The sequence below is a fragment of the Ailuropoda melanoleuca genome, chromosome 10 (genome assembly GCF_002007445.2).
Source record: "Ailuropoda melanoleuca isolate Jingjing chromosome 10, ASM200744v2, whole genome shotgun sequence".
Lineage (NCBI taxonomy): Eukaryota > Metazoa > Chordata > Mammalia > Carnivora > Ursidae > Ailuropoda > Ailuropoda melanoleuca.
In genome coordinates, this window is record NC_048227.1 from 105515948 (window position 1) to 105537623 (window position 21676).

Here is a 21676-nt window from a genome sequence, read left to right on the forward strand (position 1 = left end):
ATTGTGATTTTTTTTCCTCTTCCCAAAATCATTCAATCTTTCTCTTTTATTTATGACCCTCCCTTTTTTTGTATTCTTGTCTTTTTCCTGTTTCTCCATCTCCCACTCACCCTCCCCAGGTATTCTGATAAGCTTGGTTGTAAGCTCTTTGTTTTTGTTCGTTTCTGTCTTCTTTTGTTTTCCTCTTTTCTGTGGTTTGGAAATAAGTGCATTACAAAGTAGAATCTTGAATTTTATTTGAAATGAGTTGAAAAAATAATTATATTTCCCCCAATACCTAACAACATCCCCTGCAGTACTAGAATGGAATTTTAATTTGTTTAATTTTCATTGTTTTGTGTTGTAGGAGGTGAGGGAGTGGTTCCGTGTCTGGGGTATTTCACTTGGCAGGCAGCTGGTCATGGCCTCAGGGCTGTGGAAAGTGTCAGGGATCCTCAGAGTTGGGCAGAGAGAATGCCAGGACTTGGGTGCGGAAAAGCAAGTCTTTGTCCCCTCTGCCTTGTGTCTCTGGGACCTGAGCTGCCAAGACAGGTGTAGACCAATGCTTAACCCAGGGATGGGGGCACCAGTTTTTATAATTAGAAATTATCTTTTGATCAAATTGGATTCCTTAGAAATCTGCATCCATTCATTTGATTAGTCATTTCTCATTTATTGCTATTTTGCCACTTTCAGTCTAGAGGTAAAGAAGCATTGTGATTTTAATCCACATATTCTGAGATACCAGAAATCCCATGAAAATGCTAAGTTCAGAATATATTTAAACAAGAGAACATGCTAGACTTTCCCATATTCCCTGGGACTTCTGAAGGGGAACGTTTCATCCAGGACCAAGGGTCATGGGGACATAACTCAGGGTCCCACCAGAGGTAGTGATTAGAATAGGCACGATTCAACCACTTACCCCTAGAAATTCAAAACATTCTTACTGTCTTCCCCATCTTGGGAAATATCTGTTGTATAATTTGGTGAAGTCCTTCAGGCTGTTAGGATTGCCCAGAACACTGTTTCTGGATCAGTTCTGTCAGTTGGCCAGTGACCTTTCCTTCTTACCAGTGATTAACCAAACATACTATCAGACATATTATTTAGCTACAAGACTTCAAACCTTCACCAGGCTTTAGGAAATTGGCCGAGTCTCAGAATATGGGAGCAAATGATTCATTTTCCATGAGAGGAAATTGAGGTCAGTCTGGCATCAGGGTGGTTGAGATTCTTGACTCTGAGATGCCCGCAGACGCCCCCCACCTGACTCAGCACAGCTGATGAAGTGTCCTGATCCCAGATCCGAGTTTTGTCTTCACGGGAGGTTCATTACATGCAATGCCTGAGTCAGTCGCAGACATTCTGAAGATCCAAAGAGGGCTAACCAAATCACTGTGGCTTATTCGTCTACTCCCCGGAAAAAGACAGGTTTATAAATGAACAGTTTCATAACTGTTCACTGATTATTCTGCCCACCATGTCAGTTGTGATTATTGTGTAAAAAATAAAAATGCCTGCTTCCTTCTGTAGACTTGCCAGCCATGGTCAATAGCAGGAAACCGTCAAGTGGCTCGGATGTGTGTGTTTCCAGGTAGAAATGTTTAGTTTAATAAATTGTCTTTTTGTAATATGTTGTGACTTTAAGTCACTCTCCTTTAAAATATATATATATATTTATGCGTATACATAAATATATATTCTTATACACACATGCGCACGCATCACACACTTGGGAATGCATAAATACATCACTTTATATTTTTATCACTATTATTTGTAAATAGGAAATGAAGTTACAATCCTTGAAATTATAATGGCGAGCACACAAAGACACAGTTGCTGGCACAGAATTCAATTAACAGATAGCAATCACCCCTGGGTGACTGTGTGAGGTAGAAATATACAGGCATGCTAATAAGTAATATCTTAAAACCACAACGTTTATCAGCCAGCAGCCAGACATGGGCACAAGTGTGGGCAGAAAGCGTTGCTCTGGGGTATTTAATACAAACCAACTCTCTCCGTTTAAGGATTTGTGTTTAATCATTCAGCAACATTTTAAAACATCCCGGCTGGCAAGCTTTTCAAATGCAACTGCTTCGGTCAGAAAATGCAAGGAGTTATTTTGCTCCACATGGTTGAGAGGGATGGGAAGGGAGGGAATAAGGAGGTTAGGAATAATCCATCTGCATTTGTATTTTTAAATGTTTCTCCTTGTCGTTTTCTGACCTTTGAGCTACTTTCGTGTGCATCTGCTGGGTGAATCTTAGCTTTATCTAAGGAAACATGCAGAAGGCATTCATTAATACAGAATAGCCAGATGACTGACTCTCTGTAAAATAGCATTTTCCCTAGCAGCAGCTTAGTATGGCTTATAGTTATATTGTTCTTGAATTTTAGTGAGAGATGAACACAGGGGTGCTCAGAAACTTGAGGCTGCTTTTTTTTATTTTTTTCATGCACAGGGGGATATTGCTGTAGGTTAAAGAAATTCTTTAAGTGCCTTTCAAGACATTGTGTGCCATGTACAGGCAAAGAGCAAAGAAAGGTTGTGATAAGGTGGGGCATGATATAGCTTTTCCGAGGGAGAGTGTGAATTTATCAGGAGAATGTGACCCCTCGTAATTGCCAAAAAGAAACATTGTCTTATATTGAAATAAACCGGAAGCCATGTTTATGATTGCCAAGATTAAAATCCTCATCACACAGAAATGGTTCAAGAACAGTGAATCTGCTGGCATCTGGGTCATGCGATTTGCCTGGAGGTGTTATGTCGTATTTGTTACAAGCAGATGCCGGGGGGAATCTGGCTGCTTCCAGATGGCTTTGCTGGGAAAGCATCTCCTACATTTGGTTCTTTGAATCAATCAGTTCTTCTGTAAAGCTCCTCGTTCTTTAAAGCAGAGAGGTAAAGGGGGAGAAGAAAGATGAGAATAAAGGGAATAGTTCCACTGTAGGTACAACTAAGGAAAGTATGAGTAGATTGTACTTTAACCGTATTTTTCAAGTACTTAGGTTCGTACTTAATATTTCTCCTCTAAGGTTCAACTTGTTATTTTTTTCGAAAGAAAAAACAAGCAGAGGTTGTTGTAGATAGAGTCCAGGCATTTCATACTTTGTAAGCTATAGGGATTTTAAGCATGTGGGTTTTTTAAGAGATATGATGACAGCTTATTAATTTTAAGACTGAACAATTGTTTGCAGTTTTCACCCTTCGCTGACCAAGAGCCACATTCTGAGAGTCAGGGCTCTGTGGTGTCCAGTGGCTCCTTCCTCACGGCAAGGCCCACTCTGTTGTCCTGAGCTGTTTTCCTGTCTACAAAGTAACTTCAAAATTATGCCCGAGAAAGAATCTTCTCTGAAGGAAATGGGTCATCTCCACAGGGAGACCATCGATGCAGTGCCAACATCTTATCCTGATTTCTGTGGTTTTTTCCTTCTGTCAAATAAATATGGTTTCATGAAGCCAGAATTCATTTCCCTGATGTCTGGAAGGATCCACTGTAGCCAAATTGGGAGACAGTGGACTGTGTTTAATCCAAAACGATAACAGATCTCTCAAACTTGCCATTTATAATTTAACACAGGATAATGATGTCAGTAGAGTGAAAAAGTCAACTGGTGAACGTGGGTGTTTGTGTATGAGATGAGTATTTAGAAATTTTATGGACAATGGACAAGAGTTCCGATGGATTTTTCCCATTTCCTTAGGGCTCACAAGTTTTAGTTATATCAAGAAGTGCATATTTCCCACAAGTCTTGTTGCAATGGAGAATTTACAAACTCCTGTGATCCTTAAAAGACAACAACCGAAGTGGCCTCTAAGTACTTACAAATGATGGGTTAGGTTAGAGAAAATGCATAATATAAAAAAATAAGTGATTATTTTCTTATCAAAGACTTGGTCTTTGTTTTAGGGGAAACAATATATTCAGATATGATATTGCATATAGTTGTGTAGCTATTCTTAAAGAAGTTTTACATATCTATTTATTTTTTTAGTAATTGGTACACCCAATGCAGGGCTCGAGCGCATGACACCAAGATCAAGAGTCACATGCTCTTCCAACTGATCCAGCCAGGCGTCCCGGGTTGGATAGACTTCATATTAAAAATTATCATCAAAGATTTCTTTTGGTTGTGTTAGGCAATTTTAAGCATGATTTTGTCTGTCTCTACTTGCGCTTGGCTTGAACTATTAACACGCAGCTACAAATGGATCAGTTCTAGGAGAATGAATTATAGTTTACCACACACACCCACACACCTGCACACACATGAAATATTGTAGTTGGTCAGATCAACAATCCATGCAGCCCATTGTTCCGCCCATAGAGTGGCACCAACATTCTTTTAAATGTAAAATATACAGTTGACTAAGATGACATAAATCTCAAATTTTTGAAGATTAATTACAATTATTTATTGCAAACTATCTCAATGATTACAATAATAGGATTTGTGGGGATATGGAAGAAAACAGATGTGGCCCTGAACTCAAGGAGGTTGTAATCTAGCTGAAGTCAGAATGGACATCCATGGGATAATGTCAAACATTTCAAGGTAATGCGTAATTGAGCGGTAACCTACATGCACAGATCTCTCAGTTCGGTGGGAGCTCAGAACCAGGAGCTGGAAGAGGAGTGGGAATGGCCAGGCCAAGTGGGCAGCATAGACTTAGGTGCTCATCACCTCCGCTCCTCCACAAGAAATTTAGATTATACACTTATGCAAGCTTTTCCTGACCTTTTAAAAATCGTTTCAAAATTTCTCATTCTTCAGCTATCGGTTTTGTAAAAGCAGTGTTTAATTTGACCTAAGTTGTCCTTTCAAGTTTCAAAGAGTGTCCGCTAATTCTATTATGTTAGAACAGAGTCTGTTGGATGGAAGAATGACTTACCTCATCCATTTATTTCACTATTTTCTAGACTTCAAACACCTTCTCATGTTCTTAATGAGTCTAGGTGGAATGAAAGCCAGTACAATTGTCCAAGTGAGGAACCTTCTACACTGGACTCCACTGCACTTTGTCTGCGGCATTCTTTTGCCTGAGCTCCAGGGTTGGGCTGGAGAGGAAGAAGGGGTGTTCTCCAGTCAAGTGTAGGGCCAGGAGCTTTGTAGAGGTGGAGTGGGTGGGCATCAAGAAGGAAAAGAGGGGCTGGCAGCATGAGCGGAACAGTGACAGCACCAGGGTCAGGGTCCCTAGAGGAAACGGACAGAGTTGCAGAGACAAGTGACCAGCACCCACCTCAGGAACAGCAGCAGGACTGGGGGAAGGAACACAGCTAAGTGCAGGCAAACTGTGAAAGTAAATTTTAAAGACCTTGGTCACTGAGGGGGTGAGTGAGGAGAGGAGTCCCGGGCTGGTGTGCTTAGGGAAGTCGAAGACAGAGAAGCCACAGACAAAGCCACAGAGATTGAGGATCTGGTCAGTACAAGGTCACCAGGGATTTTCGAGGTCATCTTTTCAGTGAAGTGTTGAGGAGGAAGCGAGCAGGTGCTAGGACAGTGAGGGGCAGGGGGAGTTTTCTACCAATTTTCCAAAATGTTCAGCCTTGAAGGAAAAAAGAAAAGGGGAGTAGCAGGATCCAAAGAAGTTTATCTCTTCTCTGCCTCTGGTAGAATCAGGTCTGTTTGTGGGCAGAGAGAAGTGGCACATCAGAGAGCGCCGTGAAGAGGAAGGAGTATATACAATTAATGGAGTAAAGTCCCGAGGTGACGGCTGGGCTGGGAATGGAGCCATGGCCTGGGGGAGTAGCCCCCTTGCTCAGGGTCAGCCCCCACTCTCCTGATAACTGAGGACTTGTTGTTTAGCCCGTCTGAGCCCCTGCTCCCTGGTCTGTGCATTGGGGTTGGAACAAAATACAAAAGTGTATGCAATACACTTAGCACAGGGAGAGCAGGAATCTAGGTGTGCCCTACCATGTGGTGCCCATGCAGGGACAGACAGAAAGCTGGAACCCAGAGTGCACTCTGAGGCAGAGTACAAACCCACATGGGCAGGGCTGAGAGAGAAGGACACGAGGGGTTCCCATCTGAGAGCGCGCGGGAGAGGGGAGGACGGGTAGGGCACCTGGGGCTTGCCCCTCAGGTGAGGGGGCAGCTGTCCCAGGTGAACAGTCTGAGCAGAGGCATAGGGCGGCACAAGGAATCCCTGACCCACTACCAATCCCAGCTGCTCAGCCCGTGTCCCTCGGTGTTTGGTATGAACACTCTGAAACGCTGAAAAAAGCATTAGGGATAAGAGGTCCTTGCAAAAAACATCACTGCAGAAAGACACACTCGCCACAGGACCAATAATATACAAAGAACAAAACAAAAAAAACCTGATTATTAGAGACAACTTTCATAAGCACTTGGGCCACATGTGCTCACCCACGCAGACTTGCCGTCCCTGGGAACGATGGCTTTCTGCGACAGGTGTTGTGAAGAGAGCCAGACGGAGTGGGTGCCGGTCGGTGGGCTCTGGCTCTCTGCAGTTTTAACATATGACATCTTTGTTCTCGGAGTCACCGCTGGTGGTCACCTGCCGGTGGCCTTGGAATCAAGTTGGACCCTCAAAAGAAATGGGTTTCTTTTTTTTTAACATGGGCTGAAACTCCTCCCAGTAGAAGAATTCCCATTCCTTTCGTGTGTCACCAAAATCAAATGCTCATCACGGAAAGCCAGTCAATTTTAAGTAAAAGAAGCCCTTCTCCAGTTAAACCATAGATTCTATCACTTGTGCTCTTTCCTTTGAGCATACATTGTATGCTTGGGAAATGCCCTCTCAATATTTATGCTAAGAGCAACTCCTTTACTGTGGAGAGGGTAGATGTCAGCTGTAACACTCCTGTTTCCTAGCCGTTGCTGGACACAAAAGCCAGATTTCATCCACACCTCTTCTCCCAGATTAATATTTACCTACTTGCATTTTGGTGATGGTGGTAGGAGGGCACATGCCAGCCTTCTGACTGTCAAATAGTTTCCAGTCAATCAGGTGGCAAAAAGACTGTTGCAGAAACCCAAGTCCAAAACAAAACCAAATCAAGACAAGCCAAGCAAGGTGAGGAGTAAGGGGGCACCTGCACCGTGAGGCGGGGTCCGTGTGGAGTCGGTCATTACCACCGCTCTTAGGGTTGGAAGGTGGTGACTGGTGAAAACATCCTGCCTCACCTTGGGCACATGAGTAACTTCCTCCACAGGGCAAACCCTTGCTGTCCTTTCCTACCCAGCTCTGGTGCTGGTTCTTGGGTCAGACTTCCTGGATGTCCCCAGAGGTCCAGCTGTGCCTATCCTGTGCCCTGACAGCTCTTTGCTCGCATCTCCAAAAAGCACTCATCATATGGAACTGGAGGTTAGCTCGCCTGTCTCCGTTGTTGGACTCTCTATGTGACGACAAGTGTTGTCACTGGTCCATGTAGTCACAATGCTGACTGTAAATAATCTGGAACAGTTGTATGTTAGTATAACAAATATGTTTTCGTCCCCATTTTATTGCCAGATTATGCAATTGAATTCTTAAAAGTTTAAAACTCCTGTCTACAGCCAATGAGTGGGATGTCGTCGTATATGTTATGTACCAGGGAACGCATTTATCCTAAAGCCAGATACTCTTTACTCTCATACCTGAGTCCTTCAGTTGGACCATTAGAAGTTTCTAGCTAAATTAGCTATTACTCTTACCTCCAAAATCTCAGTTAAACATCAGCTAAACAGAAAACGAGCAGGTAGACATATTGACTGCCATCAAGCCAAGGTCCAGTCAAGAAAATCGCTTTTACGGCTGCACCATTTATAGTGGATTCCACCGTCCCCAGTGCTGTCTGTGGGAGAGGGTGGAGTCCTGGAAAACTTCTCCAGCCTAAGGTGGCCAAAGGCTGTCCCTGGCTCAATGAGTCTTGGAAAGGCAGTGAACACCCCGTGCTGCCAAAAGAGTAGAAATTCCCAGAAGCCATAATGCCCTCCCCTCTACATGGGCCAAGAGGATAGACGCCAGGGCGAGGACTGTTTCCTGGGCAGCTGTGTGAATATCGGTCGGATCTCCCACCTGATAAAGCTGCCGGGGATGCAGAGACCCCCCAGAACATCATAGTACTTGCAGAGAAGGTTCTGAGCTCCCTGCATATATTGACTCTTGAAGACCAGCCCCAAACAGTCCACTATCAGGTATGATTTCCAGATGAGAATGTTTTAGTGGAAAATTTAGGTGTAAGACTGATGGCTTGATCAATTGTGTTCGAATTTCCTAAAGCCCAGTGGCCACTTTCTTCTCTGTGGAGCCTTTCACATGGGTCCAGTTTGCCCCCATTAATTTCTCATCACACCGGGCTCAAGCCCAGGGAAGAGGGCAGGCTTGGTAAACACCGGGGCAGCCAATCATGCATCAGACTCACTCCGGATCCCTTTGACAGCGGGGCCTTTGTAGTCCCTCGGGAGTGAGGGACATCGTGTGCGGCACAGGAGGTTGAACCCTGAGCCTCACCTTGTCCTCTCCCCAGCACTCACTGTGGGGAGCCATCATCACAGAGCATTCTTGCGCTCATCAGAACACGCCAGGCTCTTCTTTTTCCTTTTTTTACCCAGTCTGAGTATCCAGCCCTTTGGTGTTCAATTACAAACCCACCCCTGCCTAAAACACATCGACACTGAAATCTTCCCATCACGTACATTCCTTGTCAACCTGATTTTGGCTCAGAGCCGCATATCTTCCTGTGGCCTTCCGTCTCAGCCAGTGTCATCCTCCTTGAACTGCAGGTGTACACGAGGCTGGCTAGGGTCTGCCCTACCCATTAGGCAGCACTCAGCCATGCAGGCATCACCTCTGGGCAACTGCCTCAAGCTGGGACTGCCCACTTTTTGGTCACGATTACGAAAATGTATGCATAGCACCCCAGCAGGAAGTGCAGCCCGACAAGTGACTCTTCCTCCCAGATGACAGACACACGTTCTCGACATCCAGCATTTTGTTATTTATTTATACTCCGTGTTGTTCCAAATGAATCGAAGTCACCGTCTTGGAACACAGATTGCCGCAGTCATGAGGGAGAACGTCCTTTCCACACAGCTTTTCAGAGAGCAGATGACGGGCTGATGACAAACCTTTTGTAATTGTGGGTTTTCATCTATTTCCGTCCTGTAGCTCACTCATCATTTTTCTCTCGTTGTTGCTTTCCCGAGGCTTTTATTCTTGTATCATGAATTTCCAAAATAACAGCTACTCTAACATTTTTTTTTTCCCTGTGCAAGGTGCTCCGTTGAGAGCTTCACCAGTGCGACCTACTTGAAGCCTACAGCACCCCCGTGATATGGGTAGTGGGTTCTGGGGTGTGCCTTGTAGGAAGGTGAAACTGAAAGTCAGAGAGATGAATGCTCCTTTCTGGGGTCACACAGAGAGAAAGAACAGGATAACAGGACTCTTCCGGCTGATCTTCCGTGTCATGGCCTATCACACCCCTGGGAGCTGGCACCTGGCAGGGGAGGGACATCTGGATGCAGGTGGCAAGGGTACCCTGTTGGGGCCAGGATAACTCAAAAGCATCTCAGTCAGGCGTTTCAGGACTCGATGAGGGAACTGAACAGAACAAATGCTCCACCATCTCTAGGAGGGTCAACAGCAAACCATGGTGCCAATTTCGTCCCCTCGGTGCTCTTTGGGGAAAGCTGCAGACATCTTTATAGACAACAGCCTGCTCCAAAAGTTTCCGGGGGGGATTTCATAAAAGCCACAAACTCAAGGGCCTGGTGAGAAAGGCCTGTGGGCTTGCTGACCGAGGGAGGAGAAAGGCACCACCTTGCTTCTCCACAACTTTGCTTGAAATGAGCAAGTGAAAATTGGGAGAGTGTAATGCCAGTTTACCAGGCTTTGTTAATATTGTTCACAAGTCAAATACTCTGCCACGATTTGGGGATTTAAGTAAAATTCCAAAATGTCCACAGCTTTTCAAAGACCTTGATTAAATTGGACTTTCAAAAGCAATGGCCCTTTGTTGAATATTGCCATTAGAGAAAAAGGATTTCTACAATTTGCTTTTATCCTGTGGGAAAGATGCTAAGGATTCTTCATTGTTGAGCAAGTGTAATTGAATAGACCCAGTTTTAGTTACCGTAACAATGCTATATAACGGTTGTATTATCTGCTAACAATATGCAATACACAATAACCAGAATGTAATAAGGGTATTAAGCCTCCAAATATCTTTGTTTTAGATATTGGGAGGCAGATTTTGTTATATCCTCTTGGTAAAATGGTTTCAATAGCATAGTGGTTTATTGATCATCGAGGACTCCTGGGTTCATTTACTGATAATGTAGATGAAGTAAATTATTTCTTCCTTAAGTTCCTCGATTTTTTGGATCATGACAGCTCATTCAGCCTTCCGAACATTTTTGTTTGCTTTGCTTTGGGAGGGAAGGGTGCAGACAACCCGTACTACTGTAATGATGTTACTGCTGTTGAATGATACAATATTTTGGGTCTCGAGGATACGTCATCTGGAAATAAAATTCCATTTTTCAGTAGACAAAATGCATACTCACCTTCTCGGTTACTTTGCCAGTCAAAGCAGCAACTGTGGCAGCTGACCGGCTTCGCATTTCCCTATGAAGTTCCATTTCTGTGATTCACAGGATTTCTACCACAAACAGTGGTGGGGCTTCTTCAGTAATGCTGGCGGGAAGATGAGAGGAAAGAAGAGTGAAAGAACACAGAACTAGGTGGTTTTGTTGATTACAGCTTTTTATTCTCCATGGAAAATGGGTCTGGCCTCACTTGGCCTTTTGTTTCAAGTATATTCATGCCAGCTTCTCTTCGCAAAGGGCTGGCTGCCCTCTGCCAACTCTGTGGCTGTGAGTCTTTCCTTGGGAACATGCTGTGGCTTCCCAGTTCCTGTGTTTGTGATATCACAGAGCTTGGCTCAGCAGAACCCTGAATGGTGTCTTTGTAACAGCCTGCGAGAGATTTAAGATGCTAAGAGGACCACATTACTAAAGAATGTCTTGAAAGAGAGGAAAATTAAATGACCAATAAAAAAGGAATCTTCACAAGTTCCTATTGTATCTTTTGAAAAGAAGTACTGATGTATTTGGGTCTAGCTCCTCAAGGCCTTTGGGCAGTTGCCAGGCTCCGGGGCGGCCCCTCCCCTCGCCTGGGAGCGGGGCTGGAGTCTAAGTCCCAATTATTGAATCTGCTTCCAAGTTGAGGAAGGAGCGAGTAAACCGCAGCTGTGAGTCTCAGGTCACGGGGGGGTTCCGTTTCAAACTCAACCAGTCTGGAGTCTCCGAAATGATTTGATTTGGGAGTGGGATAAAAAATTGATAATATCCGATTTGTAGATTAGCCCTGGAGAGGGAAAATACTAATTTCACATATCATTCATCTTCCTTTCTATCTGGTCTCCTCACACTGTAATGAAATTAACTGAGGACCGAGTCCAGCTTGAGAAAACCTCAAAGGAGTTTGCACATTGAACTGGCAAATTAATCTGTGAGCGGCCCACAGCTCAACATTTATTTGGTCAATATTCAGTGAATAATAAAGGTTGAAAGCACATTTTTTAATTTGTCCATTTATTCATTGAAATATCTTCAATCAAGTCTACACCTTGAGATTTATTTCTCATTTCCAAAATCACGAATTCTCAGCCTAATTGCATTTTTTTTTCCATCTGACTGAAAGCTGGACGATGCAAGTAAGTGTATTTACAAGTTAAACTTAGCAGAATGATTTGGAAGGAGAATTAGAGCAGGGCTCAGGAGATAAGAAATATGTTCAGTTCAGTGGAAGAGTTTATCATGGAATGTTCCCAAAGAGTTATGTAATTAATATAATGTGAGATGTTATACAATAAATAGAGATATATGCTATTAAGTTTATGCATGAAAATAGGATTTCAGAATCTGAAGATCACTACAAATTCTCTGCTCTTTGGGTGTATCACAGGCTGTGCAGAGTTATTACATATTATGTCATCCCAACATTCTTAGGAGGCCAGCGGGTATTATCAGTTCTTCAATTGAGTCAGTGAATGGTAAGGCCACATGAGGGGTTAATAAAAAATACTTACCGCGTGGAATTAGGAACCATTCCACTGGGCTCGAATCCTGTCTCTATCACTCACCATCTGTGTGAACTTGGACAAATTACTTAAACTCTAGGAGCCTCAATTTCTTATCTTTATGGTGAGGATGACAATAATAAATAAATGATAGGGTAATTGCCAGGTTTAAGTGCCTTTAGATATGTAAATTGATGGGACTGGTACCTGGAACTTAGTAAGCAGGACTTGAAGAATTGTAGGCATAGGGAATGCTAAGACCCAGTTGCCGTCTCAGGCGCTCACATTATGGTCAGGGAGGCAGATGTGGAAACAATGAAAAATAAGAGCATTACAGATTTCACAATGGAAGTCCAAATGACACACGGTTAGGAAAACTTTGTTCAGAACGGTGAATGAAGACTTGACAGGGGGGAGGAGAAAGCCGCCCCCCCCCCGTGCCATGTGCAGAGCGAGCTGCAACTGCTTTTCCAGTTTCTCATGTTGCAAAGCACAGGTGGAAATTGTTCAATAATATTTGATAAATACACAGTTGGCTGAGTGGACGTGAACGAGTAAGTGAAAGAATAAATGGGTGAAGGGAATCACATCCAGGCATGCACTTGTCCCAGCCAGATTCTGGGAGAATTCCTGTGATTATGGATGGAGAAAACATATTTACATCTGACCCATCCTTAGGAAGATGTGTAGAGCTGAAAGAGGTACTAGAGATAATTTCAACAGAAATTAAGCTTCCAAAATGCCCAAGATCAAGGAGTCTCTTTTTCGGACCCGATCCTTGTTCTCTGTACTCCATCACGCAGCCTCTCTGTAAATGTCTTTGCCATCGATGCTTCCAGAACTGGAGAGAGAAGGCGCCATGGGTTAGCAAGGTTAAAACAGGAAAGAAACAAGAAAAAGCCAGGGCGGATGATGGGCAAGATGTTCTAAAAATCTGAAGCGGAAAGACGCCTGCAAAGAGCCTTCCAGAGAGAGGGAGTCTTCAGGAGACCATTTTCTGAAAAAATACTAATCACGAGTCATTCATAAAGCCCTGCTTTTATGAGTAACGAGCAGATGTATCTTCTGTGTTCTGTTCTTAGAACTGTATCTTGGGATGACTTACATTCTGGTAAGGGTAAAGGTGGCAAATCTGCCTCTCTGACCCATAGGTTTTCATTCTAGTTAGGATGTCTGTGCCCTCCCCTGAGAGCAGAGACTCTGGATGCCCTGGGCATGTTTGGAGGAGCCCTTGGAATTCTGCTGATTTATGAAATGCCTCCAGGCTGGGAGGAGGTGGGAGAGAGAGAGGGTCCAGGACACTTGCTTACTCACAAAGCAGAGCAGGTTACACAATAGAACTTCCCTTCAGGCTCCTGGGTATTGTTTGGATGCTGCAAGAATTTCTGCTGACAGTTTTTCTTTTCTTTCTTTTTTTTTTTCTTTCCTTTTTTTTTTTTTTAATTGCCGTATAGTTGACACACAATGTTACATTAATTTCAGATTCTGCTGAAAGTTTTCAATGAAAGAGTCAAGACTGCCCTCTGGAGCAGTGGCTGCTCCTTCCAGAGTGGTCTCCAGCCCAGTTACAGCCTCCAAGGCAAGCAGAGGTCTGGCAGGGCTGCCCAGCTCACAGTGTGCCAACCAGAACGTTCCAAGTCAGACCAAATGGATATGGCTTTCACCTCATATATATCACTAAAATCATGAAAGAGAAAAGACATTTTAACATTAAAAAGGAGGAGAAGGTTAATCAGAAAAAAAAAAAAGATAATACCTTATGAATCTATTGGCTTTACAAAAAAACTCTCTGCTGTCGTTATTTTCTGATTTCACCATGAACCAATAAAAATGTTGGCAAAGATCAGTAGTGGTTCCCAAAACAGTTTTTGTGTCTGGTCTCGGGACCCAAAATTTAGATGCAAGAAGGATCTTGTGTTTCCTCAGCCTGTCAATGGTCACTATTCACAGCCAACAGCAACTATTCAGGACCGAGGGACTCTGTTGTCCCCCCTCCACTCCCCATGGACAAATGAGTCTCTCTTCCTCCTTCTCCCATTTCCCTGGAAACACTTCTGTGTGTTCACATTACTGCTGAATCTTGGAAGCAGGGCGTTCTCCTCTCCCGCTGGCATGTTTGCCGGCCTTGGGTCCAAGTCACGGAGGGGGTCTGTAACAGCTCCCAGGACCCCCATCTGCAAATGCTAAGCCAACGCTGAATATTAGCTTCTTCCCACAGTAGCTCCCAGTTGGCACCCGGATAGCACCAGTCAGTGCGAAGGACTCTCCTCGGAGGGCTGGTGGCTGTGGGATTCGTGCTGCCATCTAGCACGTGGCTCTGGAGTGTGACAGGAGCCTACACTCAGAGATGGTCCTTACGACAGCCACGAACGTAGGAAATGAAACCCCCTCTTTGTCTGGCTTACAGGCAATTATTTTTCTCTTAATTCTTTGTGATTTACTTAATTGTATCCTCAACTTTTTCCTTAGTCCCCTGGTTTGAAGGATGTTGGCACTGGGACAAAGGTGCCATTTTAATTACTCGTAGAGGCCAGGATCCCTGAAGGTCGCCTCCCGCTGTGGGATGCTTCGGTTCTGCATGTGGCCCTTGCTGCACTGGCGCAGTGTGAGGTGACCGTGACCGAAGGAATGCCCCGGCGAGTGGCTCTTTGACCGGTGATGCTGTTCTGTGCTCTTCGGTTTCAGTGATACAAGTACCTGCTCCTTTGTCTGGTTTTGAAGAGCCCCTTCAAGAACATTCTTGAAATGTATAAGTGAAGTCATTGAAGCATGCTTATTTTTCAGCCTTTGATTCTTTGAGGCAGGCAGAGTGAGGAGGCCACCGATGACTTAGTGGGTCAATAAATGTCCATGAGTGTCCTGCATTATGTCAGGGCCTATTCATACGACGGATGGCTACTCCCATGGTCACCCTTGTCTGGGTAAAGGACAGCTGGTATTAAAAATGTTGTTTCAACTATGACAATGACCAGCTGTGTCCATGGTCTCCATCAGGTAGCTTGGCTCATGTGGAGAAGAAGAAGGCAAATGTAGTTGGCCATACGGAGAATGATGGAAACTCTATTTTTGTGGGATATGTCTGGGCTCATGAAAACAAAACCATGTCTCCTACTTGTGTGATGTATCTCAGGGGATTCATTTATTTCTTGTCTTCACCCAATAAGCATTTCTCAAGAGCTTACTACTTGTTGAGTCCTGGAGACACAAAGAGAAAGGATAACAACCTTCAAGTCTAATAAAAAGACAAGAACACAGATGACACAATCTTGTAAGTCCCTAACAGGAATGAGCATGGAGGGCACCAAGAGAGCATAAAAGAGAGGGGTCAATGAGGTTTGAATGACTGACATAAACTAGGCAGGGGGAGAATGTGTGTGTGTGGGGGGGAAGGGAGGCACAGCCCAGGAAGGGCTGATGTCAACATTTTTGAGTCTTAGAATTTCTCTAGCTAAAACCTCATTTGGAAGTCTTGTATTCCAAGAATGGCTTGAAGTTAATGGATTCCTAGATTTGGAAAGAACATCAAGCATATCTAGTGCCATGTTTTAGGAGCTAAAGTGAAAAGGACAGACCACTCTCTGTCTCTGGACCTTTTCTTTCTTTCTTTCTTTTTCTTTCTTTCTTTCTTTCTTTCTTTCTTTCTTTCTTTCTTTCTTCCTTTTTTATTATGTGCAGTTGGCCACTGTATAGTACATCTTTAGCTTTGATGCAGTGTTCAACGATTCCGTAATTACATATAACATCCTGTGTGAAGCACAACACGTGCCCTCCTTAATGCCCATCGGCCTGTTACCCCTGGACAGTTTCTAAGAGAAAACACTACGATATCCCTGTGTGACAATCCACTGACTTTTCCCCTCAAGCACAGGGAAGGTTGAGGTTAGGGCTAGTTCAACAGAGACGGCCTGACCAAGCTCGTCCAATTTTGACTTTCACAGATGTTCTCTGAGAGGAAATGGGAACTGAAGGATCCTCGGACCTTCAGTATCAGCTGTACCCACTAATGAAGCTATGACAGGGAGCCTTCTCTCACTCCCTCATGCCCTGATCCCACCCTCCACAATAAACATGCTTTCCATAGGTTACGGTCTGAAGAGTGTTCCAGACGTTGGCCTCTGCATGTGTATTCTTGGTTTGCTTTTCTTCTTCTTTTTAAGACATTTGCTTGTTCTGTGTGGAATCTTGTTATCCATGCATCACCTTCCTTCTCTGACACAGATCTAATGACCTCCTGAAGCCATAGTTCTCCCTGCAAGTCTCTGAGGTGAAGGCTATCTCCCCCGTGGTGCATACCGCGGGGCCTGGAGGTGAAGTGGTGTCCTCCTTTCTCTTTCCAGACCACTGTCTCTCTTCCATAAAACAAACAAGAAGAACCAAGCAGACGAGGCCACCAGCATGCTTGCAGCACACATCATCAGATTATCCCAAGTGCTAGCCTGTCTTTGTTGACCTCCTCCACCATTCTCCTGGGCCAAGTTCAGGACCCACATCTCCCCCCACCCCTCGCCCCTACCCTCTTCCCCTATGCCACCAAAGCACCGTTCATCATCCCTGGTGACTTCCACATCCAGATAAAAGTCCATCGAACACACTGCCCCTCAATTCGCTCACCTCCAGTATAATCCTTCCTCCTCCCACTTCTGCCATCCGTTTCTGAGACCGTTTCTTGTACTTATTATTACCAGTAGCCACACTCCCTACAAAATCTTTAATTAAAGCATCTCTGACCCATGCTCTTATCTTTCTGGCTCGCTTACTCTGGTCCTTCTACACCAATATGACTTCATCTAAACCAAGCCCTCTCACTCATGCATGCTACCCTTCCCCGCATCCGTCCCACTTCCTCTCCTTCAGCCTACCCACGCGCTTCGGTGGGGCGGCCATCACTGTGGAGACTCCCCTGATACACTCCTTAGCACTCTTGCCCGTCCATCCCTGGTCAAAGCACCATTTTTGTTAAATCCAACTCTGTTAACTCTGTGCCCAGAGGAGTTGAATATGGCCTGGGAAAATGTCTAAAGATTCTCTTGGTGGTGGGAAGATTGTGTCAACACATGTCCCAGCTCGGTTCACTCTCCTCCCCTCCCAGACGGCGGCTCCTCACCGGCCCTCTCTCCACTAGGGTCCGATGCCTCCAGCACCTCACTCTCAGCTGAGGACCTTGTTTGCATTGAAAAAATGGAAGTGATTTATAGGGAAGTTGCTCAGACTTTCATCACAAAGCTGTCCCCTTGTAATTATAGGCTCAGAGGTGGTTTTGTAATCCATGCTTCCAATCCGACCAGTAATTCAGGCCAAAATTCCAGGAGCTTCATGCTCTCCTCTTCTGCTTACAGTCCACATTCATTCCAGAGATTCAGATCAGTAAACAGGCATGATTCTACCTTCAAAATATACGCTGACGTCCATCCATCCCCACCTTCTGCGCGGTGCCCAGTCCGCGCACCCTTGCAGCTCATGGAACCATTGTCATCTACTGAACTGAGCAGAATTTGCTCCGCCCACTGTAAAGCCAGTGGAAATGGAAGCTCATGCTTTCACATAGAATTCAGAGGCAGGAACCCTGCCTTCCAGCTCCAGCCGCCTAGAGGTACCCCATGGTCCAAGCTGCCTGCGTCATTCCCACCTGCCATCAAGATCACGTCGCTGACCGCACCCAGCAGGAACCAGGAAGGGCAAGCAGGATTGCACCCCACATGCTCATCTCCCTGTCCAGCAAATCCACGACACCTTCTGTCTACACACCACCAGCAGCTCCCGCCTGAATGAGGGCAGGTGAACATCGTTGTCTCGCTGCTCACATTGCTGCCCAGAAGTAATGCTGAATTCTTTTACTAAGTAGGTAAAGGAGAAGAGGTGTGAGTAGGTATTAGCAGTGCTTGACATGGCTTTGTTTTTCTTGCTGCTTCTATTCATGCACTTACCAATTCGTGCTCCATACAGCAGCCAGTGTGATGTCTTAAATCACACATGAGAACATGTTAGTCCCCTACTTACAGTATTAAGTCATTTTCCAACACTCTTCAATAAAATCAAAGGTCCTTACCATGTCCTTCGTGGTTCTTTATGCTCTGGCCCCTCTTCACTCACTTTTTCCTAGCCATAATGTTTCTAACACCCAGCAAACCATGTGCACATCTTGTCTCCACCCTTGCTGATTTTTCTCGCACATGTTTTCACATTTTCCTCTCTTTCTCTTCAGCCATGTTGCTGCTAATTTCTTACTTCCTCCTAGAGGATGACCCCACTCCTACCATCCAGTAATCTCCTCCCCTCATCGCCTCCATCTTTTCATGCGTATGTGTCCTCATCTTATCTGAAGTTGTATGTTTCTCTTTGTTTACTCATTGTAGACTGTCATCTGCACTAGCTCATTGGCTCCATAAAAGCAGGGATCCCATCTGTCTTGTTCACCATAATGACCCCAGTTCCTACAACAGTGCCAGAGTATAGTAGGATCTAGAAAAAAAAAATGTTGAATGAAAGAATTAATTAATTCTAATATAAGGTGTTGGTTTTATTTTATTTGTAAAATCTAAAAAGCATGTTAAAAGAATATCTCTGTAATTTAGGGAAACCTTTAAAAATGCCCTTGTTAATGCCCTCATTTTATATATATTATATTATATCATTATACAATGTTATACACATAGCAATTGAAAACCTGCCAAAATTCAGCTTTATAGTACTAACAGGTAGCATATTGATTTTCCAGAAAGCATCAGAAACAATACAACTAGTAATCTGAAGTTCATGGTTGCTGAATGCATATCAGTTGAACACATTATGCATTTTAATTTTGAATTGTACATGCCATTTTATGTAGATGTCTAGCTAACTTTCACATGCAATACTGAACAATGCATTTTACATTTGTGCAAAAGACTCCTTCAACTTTAAAAGCAATTGAAATAAATCATGTTATTTAATGCAAGTTATTTAAAAAAACATTCAGTGGAGTAGGTAATCAGGGAGATCAACCAAAATATAACACAAGCAAAAAAACCAAAAAACAAAACAAAACAAAAAAACCTTCAACAAGAGGCATCCTCTTAAATTCCTTAGATTACTGAAATCTAACAAATCGGATAGCCTGCAAGAATCTGAAAACGAATCCCCAGTCTGAGTCCCTAGTAAGTTTATGTAAAATCATTGACCCTGATCCAAGGATAGACCTCTTTAACACAATCAATACAGGTGCAATCAGATAAGAACATTCTGCTGTTTTATTAAAGTGCATCTAATTCAAAACTCAATAACCCTCACACATCCTTAATCAGGGAAGACATCCTGGGAGGTGTTTACGTGAGTGATCTTAAAGCTCTGGCTTCTGGCTTGTTAGCAAGACCTCCTACAAATAGATCTTTCAGGATCCTGTCTATTCTCTCCTTAGAAATTTTTTTCACCCACTTTCTTATTTGCGACTATTGTAAATATGTTGAAGTTGTCCTCCTGTGTCCCCCTAAAATGGAAAAGAATTCTCGGGGTGGACACTGAAAAGCTGATCTCTATTCCCCGGGGAGCTGGGGACGCCCAGGGGAGGGTGTGCGGGCGCGCATCTGGGGTGGCTAATAACTGCCCCGCCCCGCTCCAGTCCTTCCAGCAGCGGCGTCTTGGGAGAATTCGGGGAATTATGTAGCCGGGAGACAATTATCTTGTTTCCAGAAATAATTTGAATCGAAACAATATGTTCGGAACAAGGCAGAATGACCCCTAAGCGCAGGCTGGGGCAGCACTATTCATTTTGTGGGGGCGCAATCTTTGGGGTGACCCGCTGCAATATGTGAGGAATTGTAATTTGGGACAGTTACGCGGAGTCCTGCTTATCTTCATTACATTAACTCGAAGTCTATTGAAAATGGAGGTCTAATCATTCAGAGTAATATTTTTTACTGAAGACTTCTCTCCGCTTGGGCAGTCACTTGCTAATTCCTCCTGGCGGCCACCCGCGCAGGAGAAGGGGGAGAGGGCCGGGGAGAGGTTCAAATCCAGCCCCGCCCTGAAGCGAGTCCCCAGGCCTGGAGCCCACACCCCGTCTGGGTGGGGACTGCAGTCTGCAGCTTGCCCTTTGCAAATAAAGGGCTGCGCATTCTGGTTGGAATGCCTCCACCGAGAGATTCCTTTGACCTTTTCCAGGGTAAAGACAAGTAATGTCAACATCTCCTCCCAAAGCACAGAGATTCCTTTTTGGCAGTTTGTTTACCTGCCTGCTTCACTTTGAACACTCGTGCTCTGTACGCACGCAGGTGGGGAAGCCCATGGGAACCCAGCATTTGATCAGAATCATGCAGGGTGTTTGAGACCTTTTTCTCAGGGTCCACACAGTTTTATTCCACACATTCTTTTTCTGGGTTTTTATTTGAGCACCCCACCTCCCCAAGATGCTTACAGTATGCACAAGGATAGCCCCCAAATCTTTATTAATTAGCAGGGTGGTTGAGGAGCAAGTGGAGAATTGATGATTCATTGGAATTAACCAATCAATTGACTCATATATTTATATATTTGGAAAGAGCCACCTGTGACTGGAAGATGCCAGAGGTTGCCCTGGACTCAAAAACCCGCTCCTCAGATGCAGAGCTCAGTGGCAGATAAGAAGAAATGACACCAAACCAAGATTTTAATTGCTGAGGAAGAACAAAAGAAAGAGTATTATGTCATATAGGTACCTTGCACAACCCCAGGAAGGCACCATTCATATGTATTCCAATGTAACTGGCTGTGAAAATAACACTCACTGGAGTTGCACAGTGAATGACCTGGGCAACTGTATGTGGTGGTCCAGAGGGGAGGGAAGATTCCTCTAGAGGAACACTGAAGAAGAGCTCACATTGACGGGAAGGAAGGTGGTAGAATGAATAGGAATTGACCAGGTGATAAAGAGGGAGGGAGAGATTCCAGACAGAGCCAACAACATAGATGAGGGAAAGTTGAGAGCCCGGGAAGATCTCAGTATCAGTGGAGAAGGACTGTGGGGTTTGGGCCACTGTAGATGATGCTTCCCCCAGTCCTGATTGCAGTAGGACAGTGATATCCCAGGAGGGGAAATTTGCAATCATCCCAGAGTGTTAGGGGGAGATAAATATTCCAACAAGATGAAGACACTGTATCCACCAGCTCCTGAAAGGGGTCGTGTGTTCAGGAGGACCCATTGTGATAAGCCGTTTGGGGCACAACAGGGACTTCCAGGGCGTATTGAAGTAGACCACAAACACACACGTGAGCACGCACCCACCCACGCACCCACACGTGTGCATGCACAAACTCACCCACGCATGCACACAAGCTCCCACGCACCAGCACATGCTCGAGCCCAGGGGAGGGGAGGAGACACAGGTCTGGGAGCTGTTCCAGAAGCGGTGCTGCTGAGAAAACCACAGAGGTTTTAAAGCCGACTTCCTCCTCTGCTGTGCCAAGTCCTGGGAAAGCCGTGTTGCTCACTCTTGGGGTGGGAGCGAGTGGCCCATCTCCATGGCAGGTAAGAAGTGCGGATTTCCACAGCACATGGGGTGTGGGAGGAACGGGGGACCCGTGGCACCCTTCTCTGGCCAGGGCAGGGAGTGTCTGCTTCTCATGTGGCTCCCTTCGGAACCCCCACCCACTCTGATTACATAAATGCGTAAAAATCCCTGCGTGTGGCAGTATGTGGAGAAAGC